The sequence below is a fragment of the Polypterus senegalus genome, chromosome 15, assembly GCF_016835505.1.
Source record: "Polypterus senegalus isolate Bchr_013 chromosome 15, ASM1683550v1, whole genome shotgun sequence".
NCBI lineage: Eukaryota > Metazoa > Chordata > Cladistia > Polypteriformes > Polypteridae > Polypterus > Polypterus senegalus.
Window position 1 is genome coordinate 50,840,581 of NC_053168.1, and position 19,138 is coordinate 50,859,718.

Here is a 19,138-nt window from a genome sequence, read left to right on the forward strand (position 1 = left end):
GGACTGTGCTTATGCAGAGGAAGATGAGATGGTCAGGGTGGTGTTTGGCACAAACTCATTGAAACTGCGAGAGAAACTTTTAAGTGCCGGGTCTTAGCTGACATTACACGAGATGGCACCAGCACAGCTGGGAACCTTCGATGCAAGAACACCAAGCGGCTCACGTGAACTGACGCAGTGCACAGACAAAAGCAACAGTTCCAAAGAGTGCTGAACAAAACCGAATTACACAATTGAGAAGGCAGCAAAAAATATGAAGCGCCTGATACATAGAATCATATTCATAAGTGCAGCTACTGCGAAACAAAGCACACGGTGGAAAAAGTGAATGTCCCGCTAAAGGAAGACAGTGTAAAAAAAAAACCGTGCATGCAGTTTGTCACATCTCAGATAAAGAGGAAGACGAGCTGTTTATTGATGCAGTAAGAAACTAATCGATGAATGAAACCTCTTATCTTTACAACGATTGACAAACACGGAATGTAACTTGAACACAACACATCGCACAAATACGACCCTGATTGAAACAAATAATGATAATCAAATCCTTGATGACAGCAACATTCAATAACACTCACAAAACAATTACTGTATATTGACAATCATGTTACGCTATTTTTAAAATGTTCCCTTTTCTTTTTCATAACTTCTACTTCTCCACTGCGATACGCGGGTATATATATAAATGTATATATATACCCCGATCTACAGTACATACTCTCGCATAGACAAGCCACACGCTGTGGCGCAATTGTAGAGTCTTCGCCTCTAATGCCGACATTCGAGGTTCGATTCCCGAGAGGGGATGCACTGAGTATGTAGCGCGCTACCCGATTCATTTTACCTTCGCATCTCCTTGGTTTGGGACGTATGAAAAATATTAGGTTAACGAGAATCATGTTACGCTATTTTTAAAATGTTTCCCTTTATTAGCACAAGCACAGCTGAGAAGCTTCGATGCATGTACTCCATAACGCTGCTAAAAATAACGATTTAATCACACTTTCAATTCCAAGCAAACGGAACTTTTGTCAATGCATGATTTCCTGGTACATCCATTACACTGATGCACACATCACAGCTACAAAAATGTTAGAGTCGGAATAAAGCGCTCCTACGACTGATCATTTCACTACCCGAGAAGCCTTGATAAAAGCATGGTTTTGTGCACACTGAAAAGCAAGCAAAATTAGATGCATTACAGAAAGCGGACTTTGTGGCTCTTACTGGGGATCATTGGACTTCCGTGACCGTTAGTAATTCTAATTACATCTAATTACAAAATGTTCAATGATCACACTGTTTTAGCCTAATGTACAAAATAATTTTGGCTAATGTTACTCAGAGTTTAAAGATTAAGTTGGTCAAATTACCTTTTATGTTTCTGACTTATTTTTTTAAGAAGAAAACTGCACTTTATGTTGAAATTTTGGTTATTATTATTTAAAGACAATACTATTCTGAAAATGTACTTAAAGTACTTAAACTACCACTTTATTTTTAAGTCTGCCCAATTTTAACCAGGGATGATATTTTTGTTTCTGTTTTGAATTCAAATGCAGTTTAAAGGCTTTTTTTCAGAAATTAAAACAGCTTCAGTTTACAATATTCATGTCCATGTCTATTATTTGATTCTGTCGCCCACTAAAACACTTTTAAATTAAAAAAAAACATTTGTGATTTGGGGCAAATTTACGTGCGATTACATACGATTAATCAAGATTAATTCTTACACAGCCTCTAATTAATTGGATTAATTTTTTAATCGAGTCCCACCCTATATATATATATATATATGTAGATTTGTATATATATATGTGTATATACAGTATATATGTAGATATGTATATGTGTATATACAGTATGTATATATGTGTGTGTATATACAGTATATATATATATATATATATATATATATATATATATATATATATATATATATATATATATTGTGAACACTGGCCCCGGCACAGACAGACGGACAACATATTTTTGCCCAACACACTATTTATTTACAAGTTCGCTATTTACAAAAGTCACGTGCACTCACACAAACCCCAGTGCCTCTGCACTGATTTCCCCCAAGTCCAGGGCCCACAGTTCTGTGCCTTGCTTCCTGGCCTCCTCCTGTCCTCGCCTCCAGCTCAGTCCGCTTCTCCCGACTTCCACCAATGACTGGAGGGAGGCGTCTCTAAATAAGGCTCCCGGATGAGCCCCAGGTGTTCCGTCCTTAGCCACGCCTGCGCGGAAGTGTCGGCTGTCTTCCTGGCAGCTCTCCGGTGCCACACAAAGTCTTCCCCGCACTTCCTGGTGTGGCGGAAGTGCCGGGCTCCCGGGATAATTAGGCACCGGGGCGCCGCCTGGCGGTGGCCACGGGTCCCTACAGGGCTGGGCTTCAAAGCCCTGTACCCAGGCCCCTGCCTAACCAGGACGGACGCCCCACTCTGTCTGGAGGAGGCACTCGCCTCCTCCGTCCTCCATAAGCGCCCGGCCGGGCTCCAGCCCCGACCGCAACCGCGACGGGATAAACCGCATCGGGCGCCGCCTGGCGGTGACCACGGGCCCCTACAGGGAAGGGCTTCCATGCCTCAACCCGGGCCCCCAACAGAACCAGGACGGACGCCTCGCGGTCTGGAGGAGGCACAAGCCCTCCTCACGCCCCTCCTACGCCCCGCCGGGCTCCAGCCCGGCCGGGGCCACAGTGCCCCACCGCTAGCGAGGACACGTGGTCCAACGGCACAACCCGAAAGGGCAGCACGCCCCAGCGAGGGTCCTACTATGTCCCCAGGGTCCAACACGGCACCCTGGGACATCTGTCTTCGCACCTCGCCGAGCAAACGCCCCTGTGGTCTGCGCCGCGCCGCCTCGCTGTTCCCCAGCGGGTCACTGTAGTCCTCCCGGCGTGGAGCACTCCGCGAGCGCCTGCTCCAGGAGGGCAGGTCCCTGTTGACGTCGGCCTCAGCGCTCGCCGGGGCTTCGGGCCTGTAAAATAAAGGAACAGAGGGCCAGAAGCACAGCCAGGACACTCACCCCGAGCGCCCCGTCGATCTCCGTACCGACCGTGCTCCTGCCCCTCCGACAGCCCCCAACTTGCCTGCTGAAGTCCTCCGCCGCAGGTTCCATGCCCGCCCGCTGCCGGCCTCGGCACCGCCTCGCAGGCAGCTCGCCCAGCCGCCCAGGGATCTCCTCTGTCCATCCAGAGGACGGCCCTTCTCCGACGCCGCGCATCCAGCGCCGCGTCTTCCTATCGGAGGAATCGGCATTCACCCTTCGATTCCTCCTTCTTCTTCTTGACGCTGACGGTCTGGGTCTGAGCACAGCAAAGCTCAAATCCAGCCCCGGCTGCGTCCAGGCAGAGCGACAGGAGACAGCTGCGGGCTTGAAGCGCAGGGCGCTAGGACCCAGGGCACTCAGCAGCCCCGATCCTACCAGCCCTTGCGTGTTCGATCTCCCAGCCTCGCTAGCTGTCTGCACCGCCGCATCCGCTGTTGGGAAGTTGCCTACTCGGAGCCGGTCGTCCTGTAAACAGTCACGCCATGTTCGCTAACCCCCACTTGCTTTACGGGAACGGCAACACTCACCACTCCCGCCGTGTTCTGCCTGCCTCCGGTTCCAGCGCCGCTCCGCTCCTCCGCCTCACGCGGTGTCAGTCCCGACGCGACCGCCTTCTCCATCAGCTGCTCACACTGAGCGACTAGAACACGCAGCAACTCAAAGACGGCTTGGCGGGCGGGACTCCTCCGACACACGCCGAGCCGCTGGTGGAGAGAGAGAGACAGACGCCGGTGGGCTTACCTGTCCATCAGCTCCACGCGACGCCTGCCTCCTTTGGGCCACTCCCTCTGGCCCAATCGGGTCTCGGTTTGGCACGAGACTGGCGTTCCTTGGGCCCGCCTCTATCCAATCATCGGCGGCACGCAAGACACACCGCCAATCCCGTGCCTGTCAGCGGGCGGGACTTCCACCCGCGCCATCTTGCCTCCCCTGCTCCGAGTGCGGAGACGTGCCTCTTCGCCGCTGTGGTTGCGGGCGATTCCTTGAGCCGCAGCGGCTCCGACTCCGCAGCCTTCTTTGCTGCCGCCCGTGCCGCGCTGCCGACAGCCCGTGGCCCGGCGTGCTCTGCCACGGACGCGATCCGCCCGTCCCTCCCTGTAGGAATGAAGGTAAGACCGACCCGAGGGGCCGATGATTGCAGGGCAGGGCACTTACCTCCCGGATCCCGCCATGCCGAGGCCCCGCCGTGTGGCCTTCTGTGCTGCCACGCCGCCTGGCTGTCCGCCTCGACAGCGCGACTGGAGCCCGCTGCGCCCGCGATGTCGGGTTCTCTCCGCACTGGGAAAGCTATTCCGCTGTCCGGCGGCGGTTTCTTGGGTGAAACGCCCCGCTGGTTGTGCACGGCGCTCCGCTGCCAGTGTGGGTTCCGCTGCTGCGCCGGGCCGTTCACAGAAATTTGTTTGAATGCAGGTCCCCGCCTTGCACCAGGCGGAGCATCCTGCTGACTACGCCACTGTGAACGCTGGCCCCGGCACAGACAGACGGACAACATATTTTTGCCCAACACACTGTTTATTTACAAGTTCGCTATTTACAAAAGTCACGTGCACTCACACAAACCCCAGTGCCTCTGCACTGATTTCCCCCAAGTCCAGGGCCCACAGTTCTGTGCCTTGCTTCCTGGCCGCCTCCTGTCCTCGCTCTCCAGCTCAGTCCGCTTCTCCCGACTTCCACTAATGACTGGAGGGAGGCGGCCTTAAATAAGGCTCCCGGATGAGCCCCAGGTGTTCCGTCCTTAGCCACGCCCAAGCGGGCGGAAGTGTCGGCTGTCTTCCTGGCAGCTCTCCGGTGCCACACAAAGTCTTCCCCGGCACTTCCTGGTGTGGCGGAAGTGCCGGGCTCCGGGATATTAGGCACCGGGCGCCGCCTGGCGGTGGCCACGGGTCCCTACAGGGCTGGGCTTCAAAGCCCTGTACCTGAGGCCCCCTGCCTAACCAGGACGGACGCCCCACTCTGTCTGGAGGAGGCACTCGCCTCCTCCGTCCTCCATAGCGCCCCGCCGGGCTCCAGCCCCACCGCAACCGCGACGGGATAAACCGCATCGGGCGCCGCCTGGCGGTGACCACGGGCCCCTACAGGGAAGGGCTTCCATGCCCTCAACCCGTGGCCCCAACAGAACCAGGACGGACGCCTCATGTCTGGAGGAGGCACAAGCCCTCCTCACGCCCTTCCTACGCCCCGGCGGGCTCCAGCCCGCCGGGGCTACATATATATATATATATATATATATATATATATATATATATATATATATATATATACTAGCAGAATACCAGCGCTTCAGCAGAGAAGTAGTGTGTTAAAGAAGGTACGAAAAAGAAAAGGAAAAATCTTAAAAATAACGTAACATGATTGTCAATGTAATTGTTTTGTGTATTTGGCGGCAGCGCCACGGTTGTTTTCGTAGCTGCATCAGAAAATGTACCACCACGCCTGACACGCCTCCTTTTACTGTTTTCTCACAGCTTGGATTGCTGCTGTCATATATACACACACACACACACACACACACACACACATATATATACATACATATCTTCATACACACATATATATATATATACATACCTATCTACATCATATATACACACACATACATACATACACACACAAATTATATATATTTGTGTATGTATGTATGTATGTGTGTATATATATATATATATATATATATATATATATATATATATATATATATATATATATATACACACAAGTATATGTATGTGTCTATATGTGTGTGTATAGCTTTGGTCACTGAGTGCAAGGGAAAAATAATAAAATATAGTCTATAAGTTATTAAACAGTAAAACATTAACGCTTTAAGAAGTACAGGTACATTGAGCACTACTGGAGTGGTTATGGTAAACTATATTTTAAAGACTGTGTAACACAACAGGTAAGTAACTAACAGCAGCTAAAATATATATGGATCATCTCTCGGTAGTAGATCCCTTTGAAAGGCGCTACACGACGGCTGTGGTATAGAAATTACATTTTCTATGTGAACGCTCAAATTTGTGCCTCTGGTAATGTGCCTTACCGCATTTAAAGAAAATTAGTTTTGTGTCCTCTGCAGTGTTAAGAGAGAAAGGCTTTGGTTTGGGATAAAAGGAAAAAGGTGTAAAGAAAGGAAAGTTGCCTTTTCTTTTATATAGTATAGAGAGATGTGTTCGCTGACGCTATGATCGCCTTTTGGGGACAGTCGCGTGGGTCTTGTGTAGACTGGTGAGACGCCCCGCCATTAATCGGCTGTGATGGCACTGTCAGTCCTCCACTCCTGTGCGTGTCTTCATAATCCGAGGTGAGGACCTCATAATCGTATACGCAAAAGAAAGTGTGAATCGCCTTAATATTATTTTGCCGTGGTGTAGAAAAGGGGTCCCGTGTTTGCACTTGTCTGGGCTATAGCGCAGGGGAGGATGAAAAATTAAAAGTGCTCACTTTGACTTAAGGCAGAAGCGCAGTCAGCGCCTCAAAGGCCGGCACAGCTATGCACGCCTGGCTGCTCGACTTTTGCTGGGCAGGAGACCCCAGTTTTGCAGACACGCTCATGATATCAAAAGTCTCAGCTTTTTGAGGTCATTCATATATATATATATATAGCAAAATACCCGCTCTCGAGCGGAGAAGTAGTGTGTTAAAGAAGTAATGAAAAAGAAAAGGAAACATTTTAATAATAACGTAACATGATTGACATTGTCATGAGTGTTGCTGTCATATATATGCCTGCCTAAATAAGTCACCCTCGCTTGCTCTTACTTTTTTACCGCTCATTTAATCATGGCTAGTGGCGGAAAAATTATAAAATGGAAGGAGGATGGCTTTACCAAAACAATTATTGATGGCTTAATCGATTATTCATAAAGCTTGAATTGGTGATCTGTTTTTCTGTGTTAACCTCATATTTTTCATACTTCTTCTCAAACTAAGGTGGTGCGAGGGTAAAATGAATCGATGCGCTGATCAATGTAATCGTGTACCAGGAAATCATGCATTGACAAAGCTCCCTTTGCTTGTAATGCAAAGTGTGATTAAATGCATTATTTTTAACGCTATGGAGCACATGCATCAAGCTTCTCAGCTGTGCTTGTGCTAAGAAAAGGAAAGATTTTAAAAATAACGTAACACGATTGTCAATGTGACCTTTTGTAAGTAGTGCCTGGAGGATTCAGTGTGTAGAAACTCTAGAGACAGGGTGTGTATTAACTTGTGGATTTTTCTGGGAGTATTTGGTGGCAGTCTGACGAAGTTGCTTCGGAAGACAGCGTTAGCCACGGAGCTCAGCTCAGACTGAAATGAGATGAATGGGAGGGGAGATGATGACGTGACTCCCCCACCCGCCTTAACTGTCAATCCCCCACAAACACAGTCTCGAATTTGCATAAGCACACCCCTTCACCTACAATTTTAACTTAGTTACAAAGTGATCAAAACTCTCGCTTATATCCCGCGCCCTCTCATTAAACTTGTATCCCGCATTACCTGTGGGCATGTGAAACGCCAGCGTAGCCTGTCTATGAACTTATTTAAAGTTTAGGTTTACACCTTGCTTTCTTTCCGAGGTAGCAGCACTCATGAATATAGTAGTATATGTCACTCACTCGCTTCTTATTGTTTCGCTGCCTTCTCAATTAAATAATGTATGTTTTGTTAAGCGCTTTTGGAGGTCTTCCTGGTTTTCTACGCACTGCGCTGACAGTCAGTTCACGGATTACGGGAGGCGTGATGATGTCACACGAAACTCCCCCCCACGTCATTCCAGCTCAACTCCATTACAGTTAATGGAGAAAAATACCTTCCAGTTATGACCATTAGGCGAGAATTTCGAAATGAAACCTGCCCAACTTTTGTAAGTAAGCTGTAAGGAATGAGCCTGCCAAATTTCAGCCTTCTACCTACACGGGAAGTTGGAGAATTAGTGATGAGTGAGTGAGTGAGTGAGTGAGTGAGTGAGTGAGTGAGGGCTTTGCCTTTTATTAGTATACTAGCAGAATACCCGCGCTTCACAGCGGAGAAGTAGTGTGTTAAAGAAGGTACGAAAAGAAAAGGAAAAATTTTAAAAATAACGTAACATGGTTGTTAATGTAATTGTTTTGTCATTGATATGAGTGTTGTTCTCATATCTATCTATATATATATATATATATATATATATATATATATATATACCCGCGCTTGGCAGCGGAGAAGTAGTGTGTTAAAGAAGAAAAGAGAAAGAAAAGGAAACATTTTGAAAATAACGTAACATGATTGTCAATGTAATTGTTTTGTCACTGTTATGAGTGTCACTGTGATATATATATATATAGCAAAATACCCGCGCTTCACAGCGATGTCATGTGTTAAAGAAGTTATGAAAAAAAAAAGGAAACATTTTAAAAATAATGTAACATGATTGTCAAAGTAATTGTTTTGTGTATTTGGCAGCAGCGTCACGAAGTTGTTTTCGGAGCTGCATCAGAAAATGTACCACGACGTCTGACATGCCTCCTTTTTACTGTTTTCTCACAGCTTGGATTGCTGCTGTCATATATATACACACACACACACACACACACACATACATACATATATATATATATATATATATATATATATATATATATATATATATATATATATACATACATACCTATCTATCATATATATAGACACATACATACATACACACACACAAATTATATATATGTGTGTATGTATGTATGTATGTATGTGTGTATATATATATACACATACATATACTTGTGTGTATGTTTGTATGTGTCTATATGTGTGTGTATAGGTTTGGTCACTGAGTGCAAGGGAAAAATAATAAATTATAGTCTATAAGTTATTAAACAGTAAAACATTAACGTTTTAAGAAGTACAGGTACATTGAAATTACATTTTCTATGTGAACGCTCAAATTTGTGCCTCTGGTAATGTGCCTTACCGCATTTAAAGAAAATTAGTTTTGTGTCCTCTGCAGTGTTAAGAGAGAAAGGCTTTGGTTTGGGACAAAAGGAAAAAGGTGTAAAGAAAGGAAAGTTGCCTTTTCTTTTATATAGTATAGAGAGATGTGTTCGCTGACGCTATGATCGCCTTTTGGGGACAGTCGCGTGTGTCTTTTGTAGACTGGTGAGACGCCCCTGCCATTAATCAGCTGTGATGACAGTGTCAGTCCTCCACTCGTGTGCGTGTCTTCATAATCCGAGGTGAGGATCTCATAATCGTATACGTGCAAAAGAAAGTGTGAATCGCCTTAATATTATTTTGCCGTGGTGTAGAAAAGGGGTCCCGTGTTTGCACTTGTCTGGGCTATAGCGCAGGGGGAGGATGAAAAAAATTAAAAGTGCTCACTTTGACTTAAGGCAGAAGCGCAGTCAGCGCCTCAAAGGCCGGCACAGCTATGCACGCGCTTGCTGCTCGACTTTTGCTGGGCAGGAGACCACAGTTTTGCAGACACGCTCATGATATCAAAAGTCTCAGCCTTTGGATGTCAATCATATATTATATATATAGCAAAATACCCGCTACCGCAGCGGAGAAGTAGTGTGTTAAAGAAGTAATGAAAAGAAAAGGAAACATTTTAATAATAACGTAACATGATTGACATTGTCATGAGTGTTGCTGTCATATATATGCCTGCCTAAATAAGTCACCCTCGCTTTGCTCTTACTTTATTTACCGCTCATTTAATCATGGCTATTGGCGGAAAAATTATAAAATGGAAGGAGGATGGCTTTACCAAAACAATTATTGATGGCGAATCGATTATTCATAAAGCTTGAATTGGTGATGTTTTTCTGTGTTAACCTCATATTTTTTCAGACTTCTTCTCAAACTAAGGTGGTGCGAGGGTAAAATGAATCGGGATGCGCTGAACAATGTAATCGTGTACAGTACCAGGAAATCATGCATTGACAAAAGCTCTCTTTGCTTGTAATGCAAAGTGTATTAAATGCATTATTTTTAACACGTTATGGAGCACATGCATCGAAGCTTCTCAGCTGTGCTTGTGCTAAGAAAAGGAAAGATTTTAAAAATAACGTAACACGATTGTCAATGTGACCTTTTGTAAGTAGTGCCTGGAGGATTCAGTGTGTAGAAACTCTAGAGATAGCGTGTGTATTAACTTGTGGATTTTTCTGTGAGTATTTGGTGGCAGTCTGACGAAGTTGTTTCGAAAGACGGCATTAGCCGCGGAGCTCAGCTCAGACCGAAATTAGATGAATGGGAGGGGAGATGATGACGTGACTCCCCCACCCGCCTTAACTGTCAATCCCCCACAAACACAGTCTCTCAGAATTTGCATAAGCACACCCCTTCACCTACAATTTTAACTTAGTTACAAAGTGATCAAAACTCTCGCTTATATCCCGCGCCCTCTCATTAAACTTGTATCCCGTGATTACCTGTGGGTATGTGAAACGCCAGCAGTAGCCTGTCTATGAACTTAATTTAAAGTTTAGGTTTACACCTTGCTTTCTTTCCGAGCTGGCAACACTCATGAATATGGTAATATATGTCATTCGCTCACTTCTTATTGTTTCGCTGCCTTCTCAATTATAAAATGCATGTTTTCTTCATGGAGGTCTTCCTGGTTTTCTACGCACTGCGTTGACAGTCAGTTCACGGATTACGGGGAGGCGTGATGATGTCACACAACTCCCCCCACGTCATTCCAGCTCAACTCCATTACAGTTAATGGAGAAAAATACCTTCCAGTTATGACCATTAGACGTAGAATTTCGAAATGAAACCTGCCCAATTTTTGTAAGTAAGCTGTAAGGAATGAGCCTGCCAAATTTCAGCCTTCTACCTACACGGGAAGTTGGAGAATTAGTGATGAGTCAGTGAGTGAGTGAGTGAGGGCTTTGCCTTTTATTAGTATAGATATATATATATATAGATATATATATATATATATATATATATATATATATATATATATATATATATATATATAGCAACACTCATGACAATGACAAAACAATTACATTGTCAATCATGTTACGCAAATTAAAATGTTTCCTTTTCTTTTATTCTCAATCATGTTTTTGCTATATATATATATATATATATATATATATATATATATATATATATATATATATATATATACACAGATATATATATATATATATATATATAGATAGATATGACAACAACACTCAATATCAATGACAAAACAATTACATTAACAATCATCTTACGTTATTTTTAAAATGTTTGCTTTTCTTTTCATAACTTCTTTAACACACTACTTCTCCGCTAAGGCTGGTATTTTGCTAGTATATATATATATATATATATATATATATATATATATATATATATATACAGAGAGAGAGAGAGAAGATTTAAACAGTACAAGTCAGTATTAATAGTAGCCGAAAGAATATGTACAAATAGATTTCCATTTAAACCAATGAACGATGCAAATGTATTTTTTATATGGAAATATGAATTTGCACCATTAGTCTTAACAAAAGATAAGCTTAATTGGTAAGCATACTCATGTGACAAAGTGAACCAAAATCTGCAGCTGTTCTGACAATGCTGTACATGTAATACTGCATTTATTAATGAGCTAGCAAAGCATTAAGCACTGCTGGCTTAACTGACTCATTGTGCTTGAGCAAGGTTGCATTATAATTTTTTTTTTTTAACTTAATCCATCCCTCCTATATGAAATAACAGACTGCTCACTTATGATATTTTATATGAAACCAATTTGACCACGTACATGCATCTGTCCAACAGCATTTGCATTTTCTTTTCCCCTTAGGGATAGACGTTTTGCATCTAACATAATAAAATTTTAAAATAAACCATAATAGATTTTTATAAAGTTTATTTTTTCTTACAGGAATAGTAAACAGCTTAAGCAATTCAGTAAAAGGGCAATCAAATTACGCTGAAAGCCTACAAAGGTAAGAAGAATGAGACGGTTAAGCAATCAACATCCCATCATACAACAGGACATATCTAGTGCGTAGGCTATTATAACATGAAGAAGAGAAATCAGAAACTTAGAAAAAAAATGATTGATGGAGTATGTGTTACTGAAATGAGAAAGACTGTTCCACTGGCTGATGTTTCCTGAGGAACAGTGGCTAAGGATGACATGGAGTTCAGTGTGAAAGGCACATTTATCTAGAGAAAAGGTGGATGAAAGTGAAAACTGTCCATCGATTGACTTGGATGCAAGTAAACAAATGTCAGACTAAGCAGGGAGCAGAAAATTTAATCAAGTACGATCAAGAACCTGGCAAAGAGGGAGACTATGGATGGGTTGCTGGGCATTCCTGGCACCTGCTGCATCTTGTGCCTTCTAGTTACCAGGGGGCTATGGAATGTCTAAACCACTCTGTCTCGCTCTCTCTCTCTCTCTCCCTCCCGGTGTCTTCTGGGACAAACAGTACACATTATGGCTTATTGTGCTCCACACGCTCCTTCATTCACACACTCAGATGTCTAACTGCTCTAATGTCAGCGTGAGTCTGTCTACCCTCTCGAGGGCTTTATTTGTCCCTACACTAAGCCACCATGGCATTGCCATTGCCTCAGCAACCTTTTGCATAAAATTATGAGAGCTATGCACTAAAGTGTTGCTAACAGAGAGTCGTTAATAATCTGCATTCATCTATTGCATGTGGACAGTGATTTCTGGTAACATAGAATTAAAAAAGTGTAAAAGTATACATGTTTTTAGAATTATTTTTGTGATTTTTTTTTATGATGACAAAAGCACAACCGATTTGTTACAAAACACAATCAATTCATGTGTGCTTAACCTGAAAAGACACGGTCTGATGATTTCTTTTTGTAGCTTCTCCATTTTAATATCATACTTGGCTAGGAACGGATGTTTAGAAGAGCATGCTGCATATATATATATCACAGTACCACTGGCAAATTCTGAAGTGTCATAGGTTTAATATGTTTCTGTATTATTATTATAATTATTATGGTTAATGCTGTATTAAGGAAACAGAAATAAAAAGTCACTTTTACATGATATTTGATTTATTTTTTGTATTCATTAAGCAATTAATGGTTATCTGAAGTTATGTCTTTCATAAATAATATCTATCTATCTATCTATCAATAAAGTTATTGCATACTGTATATAGATGGAATTATTGCCAACTGTATATAGACGTACTTTAAGGAGTTAAAGTTTGAACTTACAGATCTACAACCACAGAAAACAAGCTGAATATTAGAAGGAGTCACAATGTCTGTTGGAAGTTACAGTGCACATGGCAAAGAGCCACCTCAAGTGAGCTGAGGAGGACTACACCGCAGACATGAACTGAGGGCCATGCAGCAGAGACAAATGAGTGCAAGGCAGAACAAGCAAAATTATATCGCCACGTTACACAGCTGTGGAAATCTCGCATTACACTGGCTTATCTGTGCCAAAAATATAGATATAAACTCTAAACAGCTAATGAACAGCCAGCTAGTTACAATTACAGTGTAACAAGATAATCATGCATTAAAGCCAGAAAGACGGCTAACTGTACCACACTATAGTCAAAAGCCAAAGAGGATAATAGATATCAGAGAAACCAGAAAACACAAACAAACTTTGAAAATACTTTTATATTTCTATGAGAAATGCACAAACTAGGACAGTTAAGTGATTTCAAGAAGCAAATTTTATACCCTATTACACCCTGACCACACTGGTACATTATTTCTGACAAAGCTACAAGCAACAGCATGGCAACCAGTCAACAAAATTAAACAAAATAGTGGCTACTGTGCAAAAACAAAATGGTGTCCAGGGAATCACTAATAATTACATGTTAATAACAAAACATCAGGAATAGCATTATTGACATCAAAATATCTATACAGATAATGAAATCTGGATGCAAAAGAGCCGATCATACCAGGTGGGGGATTGGATAAGCCCCATTTGTGATCGATCTGCATAAATTTAAACAAATGGTTTGTATGGGTTTATTTTAAAAATCGCATGATTTTTTAATTTAAACAAAGTGTGTAACATTAACAATAATCCAAAAATCTTCAGCCACAGATATGATAAGGTCTAAGCATTAAGTGTGATGCATAACACAATACCTCCCATAGTCCATATGTTTACTTTTAATGCTCGAGTGAAATTCAAAGCAAAAAACAGTTCATTCAACATGAAGAGAAAAAAGTATGTATGTATCATCCACAGGAAAGGCTGAAGAAGATTCTAGAATAAAGAAACTAAACTCTCAAAAAAGGGTCTAAATGACGTTAGAAGAGACAAGTTTGTATATTTCTTTTCATTAAAACATAAGCAATTTCTCTATTTCCACAATCAACATAATGTTTTATTATATTATTCTGTTTCTTAAAACGTGTGCAATTCAGTTGTTTTTCTGCAAGTCTAACTACCCTGGAAAACTTCATCTAGCAGTAGACAAAAGTAAAGTGGGAGCGTTACTGAAAAGACTCATTAATTTGTACTTTGTTGTCTGTCTGAGTTTTGATCAGAAAATTAATTTAAAATCAAAGTCAAAACTTAAAACAGGCAGTGGTGAAAAGCCAGAAATACAAAACAGAATTTAAACCAAAAATCTGATTCAAAAGCTTGTTATCAGCAAGTCTTCACTTTATACTAGCAAACACCAGAAACTACTCCGTGAGCTTTGTTTTAATTTGGAAAAAATCCATAATCTTGTGCAAAGAACCAGCACTTTGCCTTCTTAAACCTCCTTACCATGACATAACAACAGTCCGCTTTCAAGCATCAAGAAGTAGTAACAAGCCTGCATCGTTAGCAACCATGATGCTGCCCGAATGAAAAATACAAGAAAATGGCTACACCTGCAATAACTGAAATGGTGCTGAAAATTTCTATAAGCATAATGATAAAAAAATAACATTATAACATATATTACTAACAATATTATCTGCATGTTCTCCCCGTGTCTGCATGGGTTTCCTCCGGGTACTCTGGTTTCCTCCAACAGTCCAAAGACATGCAGGTTAGATGCGCTGGCAATTCTAAATTGTCCGTAGTGTGTGCTTGGTTTGTGGGTGTGTGTGTGTGTGTGCACACCCTGCCCGGTGTTTGTTTCCTGCCTTGCGCCCTGTGTTGGCTGGGATTGGCTCCAGCAGACCCCCATGACCCTGTAGTTAGGATATAGCGGGTTGGATAGTGGATGGAAATTTAATATAGAAAGGTACAAGAATAAAAACTAGAGTGAAAAAAATAAAATCATTTCACCTTCTATAGGTTAGTGTATAGCAGATTGTTTTGAAAATGAACATTTATAAATATAAAAAAGATCATTTTATGGGAAACTATCTTGTTTGATGTCGATATATTACATAAACTTTTTAATATTTTTTTTTGCTGATTTTATACTGTATATAGTGTACACCTCTGTAGCCAAATTCAAACTTAGCTTTATAATTAGTAGCATAAAGCCCAAAAGAGCAACTGAAAAAAAATGAACAGCTCTTTTTTTTTAAATGTATGTAGACATAAAGTAAAGGTTTGCAGTGTCCAAGTTTACAAATAACAAAAGTGTTAATTGTTTTTGTAATTTTTGTAGGCTCTTTTTTTAAACAGAAAAAAAAAGATACTGGTTGCAGACAATAAATTGATATTTGAAGTTTGACAATTTAATTCACAGAATAGAAAAACTGTTTGTGTATCTGTGCACTAGAGGCTACTTTCCCAGGAGAACCAATGTGTTTCTGCAGCAATGCATTTAGTTATACAAAACATACATGAAACATGCCTTGATCTCTGTTCCTTTGTTACATTATGCTGGATTTTAGAAATGTCTGAAAATCTTCGTCCCTTCATGGGAGTTTTTATTTTTAGAAAGAGCCAGAAATTACAAGGGGATGTTTCCAAGTTAGGTGAATAGGGTGGATGATCTAATTGGTAATTGATATCTTAGCCAGGAAATCGTGAACACCAATCGTGTATCATAGCTTGGGGCATTGCAATGATGGATGATCCACTTCTGTTGTTATTATTCACATCTTTCTTCTCTTCCATGAACCTCTTAAGTCACTCAAAGACATTTGTCTTTACCATAGCATCCTCACCATATGCCACTTTCAACAAGTCAAACAGTTCAGTAGCACAGGCCTCGCCTCACTGCCATTCTGGGAATTAAATTGTCATATCTCAGAAATGATAATCAGAATCAGAAATGTCTTCATAAGCCACATACTCAGCTCCATATGTATTTTCAACTCTAACTAGGTGGTATTTTCTAAATTATTTTCATACATTTGTTGTAAAATTTTTTAAGTATCACAAGTGATGTTTTCAGAGTAAAAAATAAAATGAAGGACACATCAGAACATTAGAACAACTGTGATAAGAATGGTCATTTCAGGCCAACAAGCCCCTCCATCCTGTTTACCTAGACTCCCCTAAATAATTTGATTTGAAGATCCATAAAATCCTGCTATTCACAACTCTACTTGGTAATTTCTTTCATGTGTCTATGTTTCTTTAGGTGAAAAAAAGAACATTTGTTCAAAATCTGCACTTCACAAGTTCTGTCTGTGTCCCCATGTTTTTGTTTCAGGATTTATTTTAAAGTAACAACTCATATCTACCGTAATATTTCCTTTCATAATTTTAAACTCTTTGATCATGTCCTCTTAATCTCTAACTGCTTAAACGTAAAAGCTTTAGCTTCTTCAGTCTCATCTCATAGCTCATAACTCTTAGTCCTGTAATCAGCCTAGTTGCTGTTTGCTGGACTTTTTCTTGTGCTGCTATGTTGTTTGTATCATGAAGACCAAACCTGCACACAGTACTCCATGTGCTGCCACACTAGTACGCTATATAACTTAAGCATAACCTTCCTTGAGTTGTACTCCCCACGTTGTGATATTTAACCTAACCCTAACACTTTTAGCTTTCTTGATTGCTCCTGAACAATGTTTTCATGTAAATAGTGATGAGTTCACTACATCTCCAAGGTCCTTCTCATAAGGTGTGCTTTAAAGTTTTAGACCTTCCATTGCGTGCTCAAGTCTAACATTTTTATTTCCTACATGTAATAATTTTCATTTACTTACATTAAATTTCATCTGCCACAAATATGCCCAAACCTGTAGGTTATCCAAGTACCTCTTTAATAATTTAGCTGATGCTGCATTATCTGCCTATCCACCTAGTTTGATATCATCTTTAAACTTAATGAATTTTCTGATTATATTCTTGTCCAGATTCCTTATGTATATTAAAAAGAATATCAGCCAGGACTGGTCCTTGAGGGACATCACTTTTAACATCACCTAATTCTGAAAAAGTTCCACTCCCCATAACCTTTGCATCCTATGTTAGAACCAATTTTGTACCTATCTATACATCACATTTTTAATTAATATTTCTTAAGGTCTGACACACGGGGGCAACAATAATTTCTAATCTTCTCTCAGTCTAAAGTCTTGATGTTTATATATGATGAGGGATACTCTACATAGTGAATCTATATACTATACAAAGTGAGCTCATAAAAATGGATGGTTTTATGTATATTTATTACATGAGTTAGTTGCTTTAACAATTCAGAATAACATTAGGAATTACAAAGAATAAAATATTAATACAATGAATTTAAAATAAGTACTGAAGAATTAAATATTTTAAACATTTACTTTTAGTGACATCATTTTGGGGGTGCAACAAAGCAGAACCTTGGAGTCAGCACCTCATACAGGGGGGCTTGGGCTTGCAGATGCCATCAGTTCAACTGTAATGCAGGTAGATATTTTTTTCTGTTTCAGCCACAATGTGATTAAAAGGAATACTCCACCCAAAAATGCTAATTTTTTATATGTGTCACAGACGACACAGTTTGGCTGGCATCCCAGCTGGGATGGATGGTTTGTTACCTGGCCTTTTTAAAAGAACTATATAGGTGGATGGGCATCCTTATCAAGTTAGTTAGTGGTACCCTTCCTGGTAGAGAAGCAGTTATAATGGAGGGGCAGAGATAGACTGCGTCCTGAGGCCATGCATTCTCCCAGTACACTTGGTGGTGGCATCCTTCTGGAGTGCTTCCTGATCAGACACCCACAAGTCTGCATGGGAGTTGTAGTTTTATTGGGCAACGCTAATGGGATCCTTAAGAGCCACTAGAGGGAGCTGCTGTGGGCAGGCAGCCCTATCAAAGAGAAGTTCAGGTGGTAATCTTGCTGCACCAGAAGTACTCCCATGTTCAGATTAAAAAGGACCTCTCCACCTTTCCCCAGTGAGTTAGGGTTGGGAGAAGGTAGAATAAGCCAGCCTGGGAGAAGAGAAGAAGAAACCGAAGAGGAAAAACAACAAGTTATTCTACTTGGAATTGTGAATCAGTAAACATAAAACCTATAAAGGCATTGAGATTAATAAAAACCTTCATTTTGAACCTGGGACTTGTGTATTAGCTGTTATACCCCCTACAGGTCATGTATATTATGTATCCTTTATGTTCTGTAGTGGTGACTTTAAAAAAAAAAAATACATTTTTAATCCAAGTTTTGATGGAATAAAAAAAATTATAATGTAGTACAAGCAATGGTGAACAATGGAAAAACCATGGAAAAAAGGAAAGATCTCATATTACTCGTGTAGCATAATGCACATGTAAGTTATCCAGTCTCATTTTAGTTTTTGATATATTAAACAGACACTCCTGGAAAAGTCAGCTCACATCATACATAAGAAACGCAGATCACACGGTACTGACTTTTAAATTGAAGAAAGTCCTCTTGATCAATGAATGAGAGGGAGAGGCAGGTTTTCCCCCCGTGTAAATTAAATGCATTAAAATTCTTTTAACAAAAGAATAGGCAGGTTTATGACAAACAATATGGAGAACTTTTAATACTTTAAGTTATTTACAAGTTAATAAATTATTTAAGGTTTTAATTATATTTCTGACATTGTCTGAGTAAATCTTAATGTATTACAGGTCAGTCAGACATACAAGTAGGAATTTCAATGTATTCTGCAAAAGTCACAATGAATATGAATTTCAGCTGGAATAAAGAAACATTTAGTTTTCATGTTCTGTCATGATTTTGCAGTGGGTTTCATTAAAAGATTTTTTTCAGGCTAATTTTGGGG

The 19,138-nt window shown here is 41.0% G+C and overlaps 1 long non-coding RNA gene across 1 annotated transcript in view; it reads right to left on the bottom strand.

The window, feature by feature from the left end:
* Positions 1-17,587: 17,587 nt before the first annotated feature.
* LOC120516054 overlaps positions 17,588-19,138 on the bottom strand; it is a 48,147-nt gene continuing 46,596 nt past the window's right edge. Inside the window, exon 3 of the long non-coding RNA XR_005630764.1 lies at positions 17,588-18,317. This is a non-coding gene — a long non-coding RNA (uncharacterized LOC120516054). The remainder of the gene's footprint in view (positions 18,318-19,138) is intronic.